This window comes from Lepidochelys kempii, chromosome 1 (assembly GCF_965140285.1).
Source record: "Lepidochelys kempii isolate rLepKem1 chromosome 1, rLepKem1.hap1, whole genome shotgun sequence".
In the NCBI taxonomy this organism is placed as follows: Eukaryota; Metazoa; Chordata; order Testudines; family Cheloniidae; genus Lepidochelys; species Lepidochelys kempii.
The window spans coordinates 268,164,619-268,182,497 of NC_136380.1; the positions used below are offsets into that span (position 1 = coordinate 268,164,619).

The following is a 17,879-nucleotide window of genomic DNA, read 5'->3' on the forward strand; positions in this document are numbered from 1 at the left end:
AATTGGGTTATTAGTTCTATCAAAGTCCAAACAATAATATTTTACATCACATATAGTATTATTTACATTGGTGCAGCCTGAAATGCCTGACTTTTATAAAATCATTCGTGGTTGCATAGTTTTGACTCAAATTCATGGGTCAGATTTTCAAACACTCCCTGCATTGGCCTAATTCTGCTCCCATTGAAGTCAGCAGAATTCTTACCCCGGGAGAAGAGCACATGACTGACACGCACCTTGAATAGGGCGCAGAATAAATACATATGGTTAAAATGAGGCCCTAATTTTATTAACTCTGACCAGACAATTAGAATCAGAAAATGCTTAATCACCCCAATGCTATCAAGCAGGTAAATACCACTGCACTCCAAAACTGGCCTGTACACCAACTGCAGGACCTATAAAACATCAAAATGTAAGCCAGCTGCACCCCTGCAATGATAAGGAAATTGGCATTGCAGCCAAATTCCTACCTCACAGTGAAGTGATGGCTGAACTGATTAAGGGAGGCCTTAGAATGCACAAATCCTAGAGAAACATACCCTGCTTACTATACCAAGCCCCTCCACCGGCCAGAGCCTTACGGGACTGTCAACGTGCCAGCTGGACTTTGCAAACTCCTATATGCTGGACTCCTGAAAATATTACGACAGAAACACTTTATATAAAACTTCAGGAAACCAAACCTCATGAGTCAGAAAGGAGATTAAAAAAAATCCCTTCATAACCCCAAAAGACAATTAGCAAAAGCCCTCTGCATCCCAGGAAGTTGAGATCAGACTAAAGTAACCACAGGGAGGGAGGATAAGTAACAGCAAACTCAAAATGGCTGCTGGCCTGGAAAAAATTTCAAGACCCCACTCAGGGAACAGGAGAGCACCAAACCAGTCAGGGTCCCTGCATCCCTGCAGCAGCCAATCAAGACACCGAGTAGGGTGAGAATCAGGGAGCCCCAGACCCCAGTTCCTTCCAACCCAAAGAGAGGGCCCATGGTAGGGGAAGGAAACTCTGTATGCAGATCAAACCCTTACCCTTGCCTATAACTCCTGGAATTATATGATAGCATAATGTTTTTTGAGCCTTACTTTTAATCTAGATTCTTATGCCATGTCCATCAAGGTGGTATCTGAGCATCCATCTTGCTGTTAAAGTTTTGTACATTTATCAAAACAAAGAAAGACCCAAATCCTGCAGTCATTATTCAGGCAAAACCACCACAGAGAACATAAAAACGAGACAGAGAATTACTAGTTCCCATCAGAACAGCAGCTAAAAGTTACTTCTTGAAATAAGACTGTTGCTGTAAAGGTTATGGATTTTACAACGCATACCACTACAGATAAAACAAGTTTGAATATGCAAACCTTCACACAGAGATATTAAATAGCCATTCCGTCACATTTTATGTGAAATGCACTATCAAGTCCAAAATGGAATTCCTACTGCATTCACTCTGGGGGATTAAGGTAACATTAAAATCCTGATGATATTCAGATTTATTATTTATTTACTAGTTTTTCTGATATTGTCCATGATCATATTATCCAACTTAAGGCTCATATCACAGGGTGCAGATGTCTTGCATTTCTTTCTTAAGTTACATACTGGCAAGTTGGAAATCTTGTTCAACCCTCAGATTCTCAACTTAATCTCACTGCTTTCAAGATTTAGAAGTTAACTGTCGAACCATTTACCCAGCAGCAGTGGCAGAGACACCTTTTTGAACCAACCTTTCTCTATCGTCTAATATTAGCGGTGGGATTTGATACTGATTACTTCATTTCTTTAATACTGCTGAAATACATTGCTCTTGGTGCTTTCTCAGCTGATAAAAATTGGCTCCTGGTTTAGTTGCATCATTATTTCAATAACTGTAATATTTATTTCCTTTTAGCCAGCCATCCTTTTTCCTTCATGCACAGCCTCCAATCTTTACTCGTAGTACATTATTTACAATATTTGTATTACACCAGCACCCAGAGGCAATGACCAGGATCAGGGAACTGTTGTACTTTGTACTGTACAAACAGAAGTAGACATGGTTCTTGCCCTGAAGAGCTTGCAATGAAATTTAAAATGATGCTGTTAGATAATTTTCCTATTGTTCTTGCTATTCTCATGTCATTCCGTTATTGGTTCATGTAGAGTACATTTGTTGCTGACACACAGGCATGAAGTTTAAAGTGTTACTGTTGGCATTTAAAGGTAGTTATACTTCTGTCCTAGATCTCCCCTTTTAGGTGAATTATCATTTTTTTCTATTATTTGTATTTCAGTAGTGCCTAAGCCGCCTACCTGGATTACGGGCCCATGGTAGAAGTGTACAAACTCATTAATATATCCTTTTTTTCAACCAGCTCTACCAAAGAGCTTACAACTTAAATAGACAAGACAAAGAAAGGACAGAATTGAAAAAGAGAGGCGGTGAAGTGACTTGCCCAAGTCCCTTTTTAACTGAATGAAGGAGACACCCTGCAGGGAAAAACAGTATCTGATCATGTAACTGAAGACATATAATGCACAAGGGGGTAGAATTAAGGTTGCATATGTTTATTATGTGTTACTACACTCCAGTCCAATTGTACAGGCCATAGAAGGAGATGACAATTATAAGGAACCACATTTACAAATCTCTACAAATTAACAAAAATAGTTTGTCTATACATTATAATGCCCAGATTTTGTGTGTGACATCTCAGGGCCTGATAAGGTTAGAAGCAAGTATTTTGCATGCCATTGGGAATCTCTTTTTTCTATTTTCTAAAGGTATAATTCTCACTTGGTAGGCCTGATGTGTGGAGAGATATTGGATTTTAAAAGTGTCATTGATTCAGACCTGAACATTGCCTCATCCTGCTCCTGAGACCAATATAATGAAGCGGGGGAAATCCCCATGTAAGGGGGAAAGAAAAACACTTCTCTGGCAGGTTATTTTGTGAAAAAAAATGGCTGCTGTTTGAGGATGCTCAGAGCATTGGAACATTAGTAGTCCTAATTAGATGAACTAGAGTAAAAAGGGCAGGTGAGGTGCGTAAAGGGACAGCATAAAAGCAATTTTTCACATGGTTACTACCATCATATATATGTTGAAGGTAGGTGGGGGTGCACATGGGTATATCACAGAGAGAGGACATTTGCAAGCACACATTCGCGAACATGTACATACACAGAGAGAGAGCGAGAGCGAGAGAGAGAGAGAGAGAGAGTACACAGTGTAAAATAGCGAAACTACTTAGATAATTCTTTCATCACTCTAAACACACCATAGCATAATTCAATCTATCCATGCAATATTGTTTTTGAAAATCTGTCATTTCAGAAAATTACAATTATACTAAAATGGAAAAGTCTGAGCCTATCACAGTATAAAGATGCTACACCAGAACTTGCTCACAACTGAAAAGCAGTTGTTTGCAGAGATATGGTATGTAAATCTCAATAGTCTGATCAGCTACTAAAATGAAAATTCAAACCATATGCTAAGAAACACAGCCAGCTCTAATCTCAATTCACAGAGCTGACAGAGGAAACATTTCAAGTGTTTCATTATTAGACATTTCAGTGTATTGATGTCTGAATCAGTGAAAGAAAGAAAGAAAGAAAGAAAGAAAGAAAGAAAGAAAGAAAGAAAGAAAGAAAGAAAGAAAGAAAGAAAGAAAGAAAGAAAGAAAGAAAGAAAGAAAGAAAGAAAGAAAGAAAGAAAGAAAGAAATTGGGGGTAGTGAAGGGAACAAATGGGTAACAATAGGAGACAAGACCCAAGATAAAGACTAGAGTGGTGTTAGGTGAGGTCTAAAAGATGAGGATGCAAAGTTTGAACTTAATATGGTATGCAAAGGAGAGCCAAATAGAGTGATTAAAGAGGGGAGTTGTGGCACATTTAATTACATGACTAGTGTACTTTGTACTACAACTTTAAATACATATGAACACTGCTGCCTGCAGACACAGGGAACCACTGTGAAAGGCAGAGTTGATGCAGAGTCTTAGGAGACACATTCTCCTATGGAGACTTTACTTTTGTTCTTTCTTCCTGTTTTCCATAATATAAAATAAATGTATGTTTTGACTGAAAGCGTATGTTTTCCTCTGTGTACAGAAATGCAACATGAATGGTGTGGTCCAATCAAAGGCTGAAGAAGATAATTTTAGAAACTAAAAGCTGGCTGGGAGAGATAAATGTGAGGTCAAAGAGGACAGAAAGGAAGAAGTTGCTGTAATCGAGATGGGAGATAACCAGGACATGGACAAATGTTTCATTTGCACAGAGTTGGACCAACATTATGCAGATGATGTACAGCTCTACTTCTCTTTCACTCTATATGACCATACTACCAAGATGGCCCAAAGCTTGGACAAGATCAGCTCCTGGATCAAGAACAGTTGGTTGAAGCTGAACCTGCACAAGATGCAGGTTACACCAATAGACAGAGAAAAGCATTTGGAAGAGTTTGCAGCCATGGTGCAGTCTCCTCCGTTTGAGGGCACATGCTCTTAGCTGGTCAATTCAGTCCATAGTTTAAGGGAGTTCCTGAATTCAGCACTGATGCTAAGCTCTCACATGGCAGCATCCCAAAACAACACTTTCTGTCGTCTCCATCTGGCCAAGAGATTGTTCGATCCTGGCAGATAATGACTTGGCCTCAGTTACACATGCCTTCGTCACCTCCCATCTGGACTACAAAGATGCAATACGCCTGGGCATAAAGCCATCAGCCCACGGAAACTCCAACTAGTCCAAAATATTGCAGTTAGTAACCTCAGCAATACAGGCTATTGTAAGCACATCACACCCATCCTCCACTCCCTACACTGAATAACGAGTCAAGTTCAAGGTCTTGGTCCTTAATTTCAAGGTGATCAATGGCCTGGGCCCAGCATTTTTAAATCATAGCCTAAAGCTCCAGCACGAAGACCATGGCCAACAACTCCCCTGGGGAGAGGATGAGAGAAAGAGTGTTAGTCATGCCATTGAATTCACTAGTGGAAGGCACCCAGAGACTACGGTGATGGGGCAAGCATAAGAACCTATATAGAACAGACAGAAAGGAGGATTTGGGGGTAAAGGAGGGTACCAAGAACAGAGGCCACTCTTTCCTCCTTGATACTCTGATCACCCTTTGCTTTCATGGTCCCTTACTCTCCAGTCTCTCAGATCACTTTGCAGAAAGATTAAGGAGGTTGACCACAGAGTAAAGGCCCTCAGACTTGTCCAGGAAGAGGTAACCAAATATTTCACTGAGAGAAATTTCAGTGGAACATAAGGAATACCAGGAGGGAATCAGAAGAGAAGGAAATGCCTTGTGACAACGTCAGTGCCTTCTTTTAAAACCATTAGGGTGCTAGCAGAAACAAACAGCAGTAATACTGGTAAATCAAGACAGAGATTATATATTGCCTACCAAGGAATTTAAAGATGAAGGGAGGAGCGGCAGCAGTTTAACAGACAAGTGCGTTCAAAACTCAGCATTTGGAGGAGGGATACTACACTGAGGGTAAGGAAAAAGATGAGAAGATACTGAGAGGTTTAGGGTGAAGGAGAGAGATGTGGTTAGTTAGTGAGGACATAAGGTCAGGGGTATGTAAAGGAAATGGAGTGAAAGTAATTGTGAGATAGCTCAAGGTTAGCAACTGGAGTGAAAGGAGAAGCACAGTATTGAAGGATGTTTCCAATCTTCTTAAAGAAGTTGGTGAGATCCTGGGAAAGAGGGAGGGGCACAGGGTCTGAGGATGGAATTGAAGGCATAGAACTCCATGGAGGGAGAAGGAGAAGTGTTGTTAAACAGGCATACTCAGTAATACGCAATACTCAATATTATGCACCTTTCAAACATACTTGGAGAAAGGATGGTGATAAAAACACAGACAGGAAATAAAATTTTAAAAGTCCTTATTTTGAATTATGTAATTTTATACATTAAATCCAAGAGTAAGAAACATGGAAGTGCCTAAAATTATATAAATTGCAGGAGGACTATCTCTATTCCCTCACATTAGCAAGAAGAACCTATGTGTTTGCTTTGGAAAAATAAATTTAGGAGACAATCCCATGGAAAAATTAATCCACAGGGACACAGCTATTATTCTTTTTGACACTTCACTATGGAACAATTTATGAATAAATCTACAACAAATAGATAATGATGGATTAACCTGTGTCTTGAAGATCTGAAAGGTTAAAAACAGAGGAGTTGTTCTATGTTGTATGTTACCAATAAAAGCAAAAGCTCAGTGCCTATAGCCTTTGAATGAACAGCTGTAGGGCCCAGTTTTCCATGGTGTTGAGTGCTCTCAACTCTAATTGTCTTCAGGAAGTGCTTAGCACCTTGAAGGTTTGGGCCTGTAATTAATTAAAAATTCATTACAGAAAAGCCTTTATCACTTTTGTCTATCCTGCTGCCAAAGAATAATTATTTCCAACAGTATATTTTTGAGTTCTTTGGTTCAATCTAATTTGAAATGACTCTTGTAATAATGCTTCCAACGCTTCCCTCAAAATACTTCTTCACAGGTTAACGAACCTCACCATTTGGAAACATCCCCCAAAATTAGTCTATAAAGGTACTTCTATCTGATTGCCATATACAATACTCACACATTTCATCCTAAGCTTTGTGAGGTGCGTATGTCTTGGTGAGCCATGGATGGAAAGTAGTCACTGATATAGCAGGGTACTGACCCATTTCTAGTTCTGAAAATCACAACCAAGGGAGTGAATTGGCACAGAAGAAGCCTGAGATCCAGTGGGGGAAATCAGAACACAGTTACAGTAATGCAGCTTCTAGATGACAAATACAGATCATGGTCAGATCCTTCTGTGCACAGAATGGATGAAGAAGGCTGATGCAGGCTGGTCTCCTGCACTATATGAAGAGTCAAGCAGGCCTCTGAGAATGCACATTGCTCAGTGAATGGATTGCACTTTACAGGAAAGTTGCCAGGTTCAATTCTCTGAATTCTCTGATAATTTCCATTAGCAATGTACACACTTGTTCTTTCCTGGCATTCACCATCCTGGATGAGCACTGATGTGTTTTTAAGGTGGTGGGTCAAATATTCCTAAATCTTCTTGAGCTTCACCTTGCATGATGGGCGCAATCTGCACTGGGGATGGTGGCTGGTTATTGCCAAGTTAGAGAAGTTATGGACTTCTCTAGCTCTGTAAAATCCCATCATATTTGACTTATCTCCCCTGCAAAGTAACATAAGAGCTCTTTGCAGCAGTGGCACCAGTGAAGAGGCTGGGGGAGGCTGGGGCAAATGTCCCACCTTCCCCCAAGTTTTTGCACTTGCTCAAAGTTCCACAGGCTGCGGAGCCGGGGGGCCAAGGCCCACCGCTTCAAAGCAACGTTCCCCTGCTAAATCTGTGCAGCTGCTGCTGGAATGGTCAGAGCATCACTCCGTCTTCCATGGTCACACCACCACTGAAATTTGACTCAGCTGCCCCTCCAGACAGAGGGAGGGGAGGCCAAGCTAAATTGCATTGCAGCCTGGTGCACAGGATCTCAACACCACTTAAATTTGGCCTGGCTGCCAGTCTGGCCAGACGATGGAGGGACAGCTAGGCCAACTGATGTTGCAACTTGGCACACTGGGAGTCTTTTCCTGTACAGCAGAGCACAGGGAAGCCCTCTGAGAACTCAACTCCAGGAGGCACAGACTCACACACTGTGTGGGTAAGAGATTCCCGGGGCTCTTGTGGGAGGCACAGGGGGGGCACAAGCGAAAACCGGAATGGGGTCCCTGCTACGGGAAGGGCTGGAATCCCCCCCCAAGAAATATCTGAATTTGCAGTAGTTAGTGCTTGGGTGAAGTATCTGGGATATAGAGTCTGGATTGAAGAGCCATTTCACTATACAGAATAGGTCAGCCAGTCATGATTTTGCAGCTGTGTTGGTGGAGGAGTAGAATTGTTGCTTTACTTCTATTACTGCAGTGGCACAGACTTGGCTTGCTCATTAGTGTTCTACTCTTTTGCCTCAGTAATTTGTCAGTGGAAATCTTCATGGTTGGTGAGAAAGGAGGGCCTTGCAGCTGGATAATTTGCATTTCTAGAAAATATTATAAGATAGATAGATTCAGGAACCTTCAGGGTGAACCAGCGTTGTTGATTTGCTCTCCTAATGGAAGGAGAAATGTAATGATCTCCACCTATGTGAGCTAGTGATCAGATCAGAGGAGAGGAATGCTTGTTAAGTCTACAACATTCATTCCTAGGCTAAAAGATCAATCTAGCATGTTGAACATATGGGACCAGATATATTTTGTGTGAACCCTATTGGCTCCATGCAGGAGAGGAGATCAGATGCTATAGTCTACATAGTGGCAATCACCAAGAACAATGTTCTGGTGGTTTACAGGTTTTGGTTTTTGTATGCATTTTAACACAAGGTGAAAGTATAATATTTAAACCTGCCAGACATGTTTAGAGTAGTATCTTCCAACTCAGTCTCTTAATTTTTCAAACACACACATTTATTGTTAAGTTGTTTGTAAAATACTGAGTATATTAAGCACAGACTGAGGAAAAGTATAGGAAGTAATCATTAGATATGCTGGTTTTCATGTGAGGAGAGCCTACCTAAGTAAAAGAAGGCTTGACTGAAATTTCCTGGTACATCATCTAGTAAATTACTAGAACTTACAGTGACATAGATAATGCTTGCCTGGCTGACAACATAATTAGTTGCACACATTTACTTGTGCAAAAGCAAGACTGTTGTACCTTTGAAAATAATATTGTGCATCCAATACACATACAATACTAGGGACAAATTTTGCTCTCCATTACACTGTTGCAAATCTGAGTAACTTCACTGGAATGAATGGAGCTACTCTATATTTACCCTGGTGTAACAGAGAACAAAATGTGGCTCACTCGCCAGGAATAATAATTTGGCAACAATTTTAAAAAATACAACCCTACATGTCTAAATTTACTAGTCCTATTATCAAAATTGAGAAAATTATGGCAGCGATGTCAAAATCTGTCAATTAAGCGATTACAACTGTAATAATTCTTTTCATATTAATAATTAGGCACAATATTTGTAATCTGTGCTTTGCATTTTCACAGTACAGTACAGAAAGCTTATGAAGAAATTATTGGGCTTTGCATTAACGCTGATGGGTCCCCGTTACAGACCTGCTGAAATTTTAACTCTCACACAAACATAAGAATAAATAAGTTGGAGAATGCACATATAGAGTACACATATTATTCTGACATTCATTCTTCACTTTGGTTTAAGTCATTCCATATGTGCTTAATGCTCTTTGGTGCTAGACTGCAGCATATTTACATTGTAATATCCACTCTAACTAGTGGACAATACATTGTCTGTATACCAGATTCTGCATTGTTGAAATTAAAATAAAATAACATATTAAAAAAAAGACCATTGTGTGACACTTTTGGAATATAGTTTAATGTAATTCCATTTCAAGGTCTACAATTGAAAACAGTCACCCATGTTGTCATTACTGATATTCTACCATTTTGTTTCTCAGGAACACAAACTGTGGTGTAAGAAAAGGGCTCATATTTATAATATTAGGGGTCTCTGCTCCAATTTATTTAACTCCTATTAACGGTAATGGTAGTTACTCTCATTATCAATGGAAGAGAACTTCATACAAGAGGTAAGCACAGAAATAATGAATTTTTACTTGTTTGTCATTCTATTAATTTTTTAATACTCTGTCCTATGACAACAGCAAAATTTAAAGGCAAAGAATGTGTATTTGCTAGCACACACCACTCCTCCTCTTAAACTGAAAGCTGACAGGTTGTTGTTGCAAAAAATGAAAAAAAATCTTTCATTGAGAGCAGCCTGTTTAACCTTTCTGTTACATGGTGTGATTAAATTTACTAACTGATTTTATTAAATTTGCAAGATAGTATATTTATCTTCATTTTGGGGACAGTGTGTGGATAAAATTTGCAAATATATTGGTCAAAAAATAGACCAGTCTCGATGCACTGGGTTGGCACATTGTCAAAGCAGAGTGAGTTTCTCTCTTTTTCCCTCACACACGCACACACACAAACAAACACCCACCATGAATGTTGCCAATAGAGTAAAATTTTCACATTAATACTGGAAGCAACTCAAAAGAACCCCGGCCGACATCCCATCTGTTCCCAGGAATTAAATTTAGAAATCATATGTAATATAGACATTTCTGTCTGAATATTATAAAGCTCTGACACATCCAGGCTTTCATTAAAAAGCTCTGAGATGTGACTTGAATAACAATTTGTCTTAGTTAATTAGTATTTTCAGTTTAGCATATTCACTTTCAGACGTATTGCTGTTTGCACATGGTAATTTAGGTAAACAGATCCCATCCACAGCTGCATCAATTAACACTGCTAATCAAAACTGAATTCAGGTAATTAGGCACATTTATGCAAAAAGTGTGTAATTTGGGGGGAAAGCTAGATTCTTCAGTAATATTCCAATAAGCATGAGTCTCTTTTTGCAGATAAGATGAGGAAATAAAGTGTAAATCAGCACTAATACATACCTGATGTAGCCTCAGTGAAAAATATCTAAATTAAATCTCACTGTTTAATTGGCCTGTATTTTCAGAAATTGGACTGTATTTTTGTTTAAATGTATTCCTCAATGTTTCCATATAGAACAGTTGTTTCATGTCTGAATAGAGGGTTAATATCATCAGACAGGACTTACAAGGTTGTTTCTTCAAATATTTATGTATTTATGGGCTATGCTGGTCAAACATGCTCTCATATCCTGTTTAGCAATTTCTTAATGAAAATGCCCTCAGCGCATTTTCATTTTCTTTTCTTCAGAGAAGGCATATGTTAGCTATCTTCAAGAAACCACCACTAAAAATGTCTCTCTCTTCTCCCATTTATGTAAGAGATCTCTTCCCATGTTCACCTCATCTTAACAGTGCAAAATAGTAAATACCAAATTACACCAAAATACTCCAGGTTACAAATTACTTAACTTTAAATTTCTACAGCTCTGTTTTCAAAGCCTCTTACTAAATACCAGTTCCCCTGGTTTTTTTCTACATTTTCACCGAACAACATTTAGTAAAGCACAGGGACAACTGTACATTAATATCAAAGGCAATACTTAATTTGTATTAGACAATACATTCAAAGTAGGAACACTCATGACAACAAACACATAGTCTTTTACCTTTTGACTCATCATATTCCAGGGTCTTGGCTAAATCCCAGGTGTACATAGAGCTTTTATAAGTGACATGTTGATTTTAAATTCTTCAGCTTTTGTTTTCATAGTTGTGGGCACTTTCAAAAGGCTATGCAAGTCTAGCTGACAAAATACCTTTGTCAGTTTGTAGATAGTCTTCCATAAATTCTGAACCTGATGAAAAAAATTGACAAAGGGAATTATTGATTTTTAACAGATGTCTAAAATTAATCTACCATTTTGCCTACCTCAGGCTAATTCTTGTTCTCATAAGAGAACAATATAAAGCAAAATTGATTTCTCTTCAAAATAGCATGTTATCTTTTCTTAGACTACAGCAGGTCTCTCCCGTCCCATAGCTCAGAAATACTCACTTTCAAATAAACTTTTTAATATCCACATTGTATACTATGATTATAATAAAATTACTCATTTCTACTAAAATATTTATGTTAATATATTAACTCTTTGTAATTATCAGTGACTAACCCAATAAAGATTTTGAAAATGCATAGCATTTATTTGAATCAGAAAGAAATACACACACACACTGTACTGCGTAATTTGCTGTTGTGTAGAATGTATGAAAATGCTAGTTTCCAGTAGCGTAGTTAAATGGGTTAACAAACCTCCAGTTTTAATTTAGCTGTTTGAGTTGAATACCACTAAAATGTATTAATACATTACCGAGTGCACCTTATCCACCTCACAAAGAATTCAAAAGAAAACAAATTAAAGTGTATGGTAGAAAATAGTATTCTGAAGTATTTGGCTGTTAAAATACCAATTAGCCACATTGACTGCTGTTACTATAATCAAATCTTGAAATTTAGGATAAGGCAATTTCTAACTTTTACCAAGACAAACTAAAAGCATATAAAGTTCCCCCTGCCATCCTGTTTGAAGGCAGTATGAAGCAACAATATAATCTCACCCCTTTTCCACTTCCTCTGCATTGACTTACAAGAGAGGGACATTCACCCACTTGTCATGTAAATGTTAAACTGAACAGCAGTTGTCCACAGTCTGTCAAATAATTCCTTTACATTGACATACACTGTATTTCATCAAAACAGCTGATTTGACCTGTCTCTGAAAGAACTTCCTTCTGCCTGATTAATGTTTTCTTAAGAGAGCAAAACAAAAGCTGCAGTCACTAATGCTGCTTTAAACAGTACACACTGTAGCAAAAGCACTACAGTAACAGCATAAAACCCAGCTGGTGCTTTCCTCCACCCTAAAGTAATTACAGAGCTGTTTTTAATGGAATGTGGGCAAGTACTGTACATAGTTGGGTTTGCTGTTATACCCTTACTACATCAGTAAATATAAACAAATGTAGTTCAGAGCTTCTCTTCACTAAGCACCATCACGGCACAATTCACCATTCGCTGGAAAATTTAATACTCTCTTAGAATACCAATATTTGTTGAATTTTGCATTTATTAATTGTTATTGAGATTTATGGAAATTTAAGATGGTATTAACTAATATTGATCAAAGAATTATTGCATATTTAAATAACTAAAAGAGGTTCACACTGAAGTTGATTAGTACATGAAGAATTTCTCAAACACACATGTAACTCATCTACTGCTCATTTATCACTTCACTTCACAATATGGGAGGGAATGGGCATATTTAATGGTAATGAAGAGACAAAATGCATGAGATTATAGAGGTACCCTTTATTAGCAAAATGTGATGGATACCTAGTGTTAAAGGAAATCTTATTAAAGAAACTCAGGTCTGAGAAGACCAAGCTTGTTTAATTTACAGTAGGTAGTACTAAATATCATACTCTATGTATTTAAATTAATTTGGACATTATAATTTCAATATTTATTTGGTATACCTAGTGTGGATTTGATTATGCATGATATTTCAATACAAATTAGTTTTGTAAACTATTTGTATAATTTGTAAAAATTATCATTTTTATACAGTAAATTTAAGATTTGAGAACTTCAGAGGCAAAAGCTGATAGCTAATCATTAGTAATCTACACCCTCACAAAAGAGAAACAATGAGTTGTTTATAAATGTGGAATGGACTGCAAGTCCCATAATTAAGAATCAGGCAATGATCCTTTTAGCAAATGGATCTCTTAGTTAAACATGCTGCTAATCCAAGCCTCAAGGTATAATTCATTACTCTGGAGGATCCCCTCTATATTTTTGCCAGCTGTTCCATCTAGGTCACTCCACCACAAGTATAGTTTTCATCTCTACCTCACTTTCTTCCTTGGGTCCCACAAGCAGAAGACTGTCTTTCTGAAGGCTGTTTAAAGTGTAAATGAAAAGACTAGGCAGCAGTGAGCTACTACCTCCGGCTCCTTAATTTCTGCACTACAATGCCTTGGACTGCTTTACCTTGGTAAATTCAGTATGAATTCTTCTTTGATGAAAGAGAGGAAAAATGAATATGGAATGGAGATAGTACATTTATTATCATTTTAATAGTGTAGAGCTATAGAAAAGGATAGGAACTTTTTACTATGCACTGAGCCGCTAAGGGCTGGGTCAGTGAAGTGGCCATTACAGCTGATCCAGATACCTGCACTGTGGCTAGCCATGCAGGAGGAGAGGCAGGTGGCCAGGAGGGGACAGAATAGGGAAGGGAATGGGGAAAGATGTTAACCTGGTATAGTTTACTCCTTCTCCAGATGAGTGGGGGGAACTGGGAGGGAAACAGTGACCTTTTGAGGGCTTGTCTACACACAAACTGGATAAAAAAAGAACTGTACTGGTTTTAATTCACACACACTGATATTTTGGTGAAAGCCTCTTATCCAACATGTGAACATCCCACACGCAGATTTATACCGAAACAATGGAAGGTATGAATTTAAATGGATTGAATTATTTTGGTTCAGTTTTTGTGGAGCCAAGCCCTCAGACGGTCACTATCTTCCTCCTGAACTGCTTCGGGGCAGACCAGCAATACACAGATCCTTACCCTGGGTGAATTGTGAAGACACAATTTAGCCATAAATGACTACAAAATTATTCACTAACTTGGAGTTACTTTTTATTTAAAAACTAAATAAGAACAAATTAGATAGTTCTGAAGCCATTTCTAAGAAAGAATTCCTGAGGAAAATCAAGACATTACCGTTTTATACAAATCAAGACATTATACAAATCAAGACATTATCGTTTTATACAAATAAATTAATAGGGTTTAAAACTTTTTGTAACATAATTTTAATGTAAACCTAATGCAATGCAAAACCAAAATCTATCAGAAATTATGTTGGAGACTGCTGAAATTTTCTAAGGCAGTACAGTGGTCCTTGTAACCCAACCCACAATCCTGCAAACAGTTAAGCAAACACAAAAAACTTTACGTATGTGACCAGTCCCATTGGTTTCAATGAACTACTCAAGTCACACATGTGGTTAGGTGCAAATGTACTTTTGGGATCAATCCTGCCAGGTGATTTTGGCCTCTTCAGCACTTAAGCGTATTCTTAATATTAAACAATGTGAGTAGTACCACTGAAGTCAAAGCATCTAAGCATGTGAGTAGATCTTAACTTCAATGGGACTACTCATATGCTTACATTTAAACAGGTGCTTATGTGGTTTATTGATCCAAAACTAGAGATCTCAGTCCCCTGCAGGATCAAGCTCCAAATGCAAAGGGTTGTGCAGGTCAGCAACATTACTCATGAGAGTAGTCCTGTTAACTTCAATAGGACTACTCACAAGAGTAATGTTGCTCACTTGTGAGAAATTCTTTGTTGGATCAAGTTCTAAGGGAGACAAAATACATCAATATGACTTATATATCATACCTCTTTAATGAGTTCCCATTTTTTTCCATTGATACCATCTAGCTCCCGTGTGTAAAGATTAGCTTCGGACAGTGGTTCTTTATTCCGGAATTCCTTTACCATGACAGCCACATCAGTTCTTCACTTTGCCACTGGACTAGTTTTGCCAGAACTAAATCTTCCTCTTTCTGCAATCGTATCTCACTGACATGCAAAAATGAAAATTAAAACATTTTTTTTAAAAAATCCTGAATGACAAACCACTCTTTTCTGTGTTTGCATTTAAATTGGACAGAATAATTTAGCCATGCTTTTTAATTTCAGAAGGGTTAATCACCCTAGCAAAAGTCAATAAAACTTTAATCTCCAATAAAATTGTTGCAGCTCCAATCACCTGCAGGACATTTATTATATCCTTATTTCCATGCAAAAGACTGCATTACTAATCTTCTAACTCTTTACATTAGCACATTCACCATTAACATTTTACTAACATTATTAATTCCTCTAAAACTATTACAAGAGTTCATTTCTTCACATCTCAGGAAATAATCCTGTTAAAAACCAGGCACATCTGCTGTGACAGTTGCTTTAGTGGACCCCTCTAATCCTCACAGAGGTTTGATACTCCAATTGAGTTCTAACAATGCACAAAGTCTCAATTACATAAAATATTATGGGGTTTAGGTTAAAACAACAATACACTGTTGTAGTAACTTAATCTTGCCTATTGTCTGCAATTACATCACTAATCTATTTCGCTGCTATTCACTACATTTCCTATTCAAAACAAAATATTGATTTATAAGTTTTTTAAACTGCTCTTGAATAGCAATAGAAATACCAGACTATGCTAAAACCACTGACAATAGGAAATTGATGATAGGAATAACATTTTCCAGCCAGAGCAATGTCCTATTTTGATACAAAGGCATTGTCCATTAAAAATGAGGGTTTCAGTTACCACTTCTTATTTTGTCTATTAAATAAAAGTAATATCTTACTGCATTTAATTTGGCTGAGGACTGCAAAATATCTCTGTAAAATACTATCCAGAATTACGTTTCATTATTAATGATTTTAATATATCTTGAAAACAATACAAGACTTAGCTGCTAACAGAAAGGGTCTGCATAGATATTTCCATTTTTTGTCCAAAATAAAAGTCAATCATATTAGCTAATTTGTAATACAATCTTTCCAGCCTCTGGTCAAACAATATCATTTGAATGCTCCTAACAATTTTACCTTTATAGTTAAATAGCTAGAAGTCCAAAAGAACACCTGATGAAGACTTGATATAAAACTAGAGTGCAACACAAGGAATTTGCTTCCAAAATTCTGGAAATTGACGTTGAAAAGTTACAATTACTTGTGCACACAAAGAGTAATAAGCAAAAGGCTCCCACACTGGCCTTACTAATCCCTGAGAGGAAGTGGAGGAACCTTTGTATACTACCCCATTTATATTTCAAATGTATTGTTTAACTATAACAATAGCATTGTCACACACTGTAATATAAATATAATCTTTTACCTCCCAGTATTTCCTTTTCTGTCTCTCTCTCTTCCTCTTTTTGGTTTTTTTATATGGCACACAGACACATATACACAAACACTCCTGTCACTGTCAATATTCACACTCATTAGCAATATGTCAGGCGGGCATTTTCAACACATATTCCGGCGCATAACTGAACAACCAAGTAGAGCACACAAATATAAAAATACAGTGGCAAAGAAGAAAAGGCTCAGCAGAATAATTTTTAACTCTGAGAAACAAGTAAATATAGAAAAGAATAAGTGAAATGCTTACACAACGTTTTCTAAGTGCAATGTGAATTGGGTCTCTAGATAGCAGCTCAGATATTGTTCTCAGTTTTTACATATAGACGTAAATACAAACATGTATATTTTAGCAACAACATTCCTTAACATTAAATTACAAATGGAAGAGCCTGTGCTTTAACTGTTTCCTTTAATCTTTTAATCAGATTCAAACTAAACTAAAAACCCTAAGAAAATATCACAAAATACAAATTGAACAATATTTTTAGTTTCTAAATGATAAGCTGCCAACATTTTTGTAATACCTATAACTGAGAAAATCAGCAATGACAACCACCACATTCACAGTTTTGACAAACAGTGTTTGACACAAAAATAAGGTGCACAGTGCCAAACTATATTTTTGATTATTAATCTTTTTATTCTTAGGTAAAATTTATTCTTGGTTTCTGTTATAACTGCTTTAAAAATCCAGATAAAACAACCAAATTTCTCCATGTGGCACCATGAAATGAAACCTAAAAGTCGTAAGAACATTTGCCTAAATTAACGAGAGACAATTAGAGCAAGTGCTATTGTGAAAAGAACAAACATACCTTTAGCTGTACAAGTGCACCCCTTCTCAGCACATCTACATAGTTCTGCAGCTCCAGGATTGCAAAAGTCGACTCTGTAATGCTTATGATCTTTGTGACAATGGCATCACACTGCTGGTAAATTTTTCGATTATACTTCTCAGATGTGGTAGCAACTTTGTTAATTATGATATTAGCCAGCTGGCGGGTATGATCAATCATCCACTGTAAGAAAGCCAGACAACGAGACATCTAATCATTGCAACCAGAGCAGATAAATTTTGTTCCTTTCTTATACGTGTCACAGATTCTATCCCTCCTGACCCTCTACACAGCCATCGACTGTCAAATTTAGATTCAGCAAGCTCCCAGCTTTTCTTTATCCCTGCCTTAGATCTGAAACTCCTGGCTATCAGGAAGACAAGCGTCACCAGCTGTCTCCGAGCAGGAAGGCAATCAGGTGAATAGTACTTATTATCTTTCATTGCTTTCTGAGGAGTGACAAGATTGATTTGGGACCAAAAGCACATCCATATCTCTAGCACAG

General features: G+C 37.5%; 1 protein-coding gene across 3 annotated transcripts in view; it reads right to left on the bottom strand.

The window, feature by feature from the left end:
* LOC140904998 (dynein axonemal heavy chain 12) overlaps positions 1-17,879 on the bottom strand; it is an 84,517-nt gene that overhangs the window by 9,814 nt on the left and 56,824 nt on the right. For all 3 annotated transcript variants that reach the window (XR_012156696.2, XR_012156697.2, XM_073327472.2), the window contains exons 6-8: positions 17,354-17,557; positions 14,991-15,173; positions 11,177-11,365 (exon numbers count right to left, since the gene is read on the bottom strand). The gene's annotated coding sequence lies outside the window, so the exon portion shown is untranslated. The remainder of the gene's footprint in view (positions 1-11,176; positions 11,366-14,990; positions 15,174-17,353; positions 17,558-17,879) is intronic.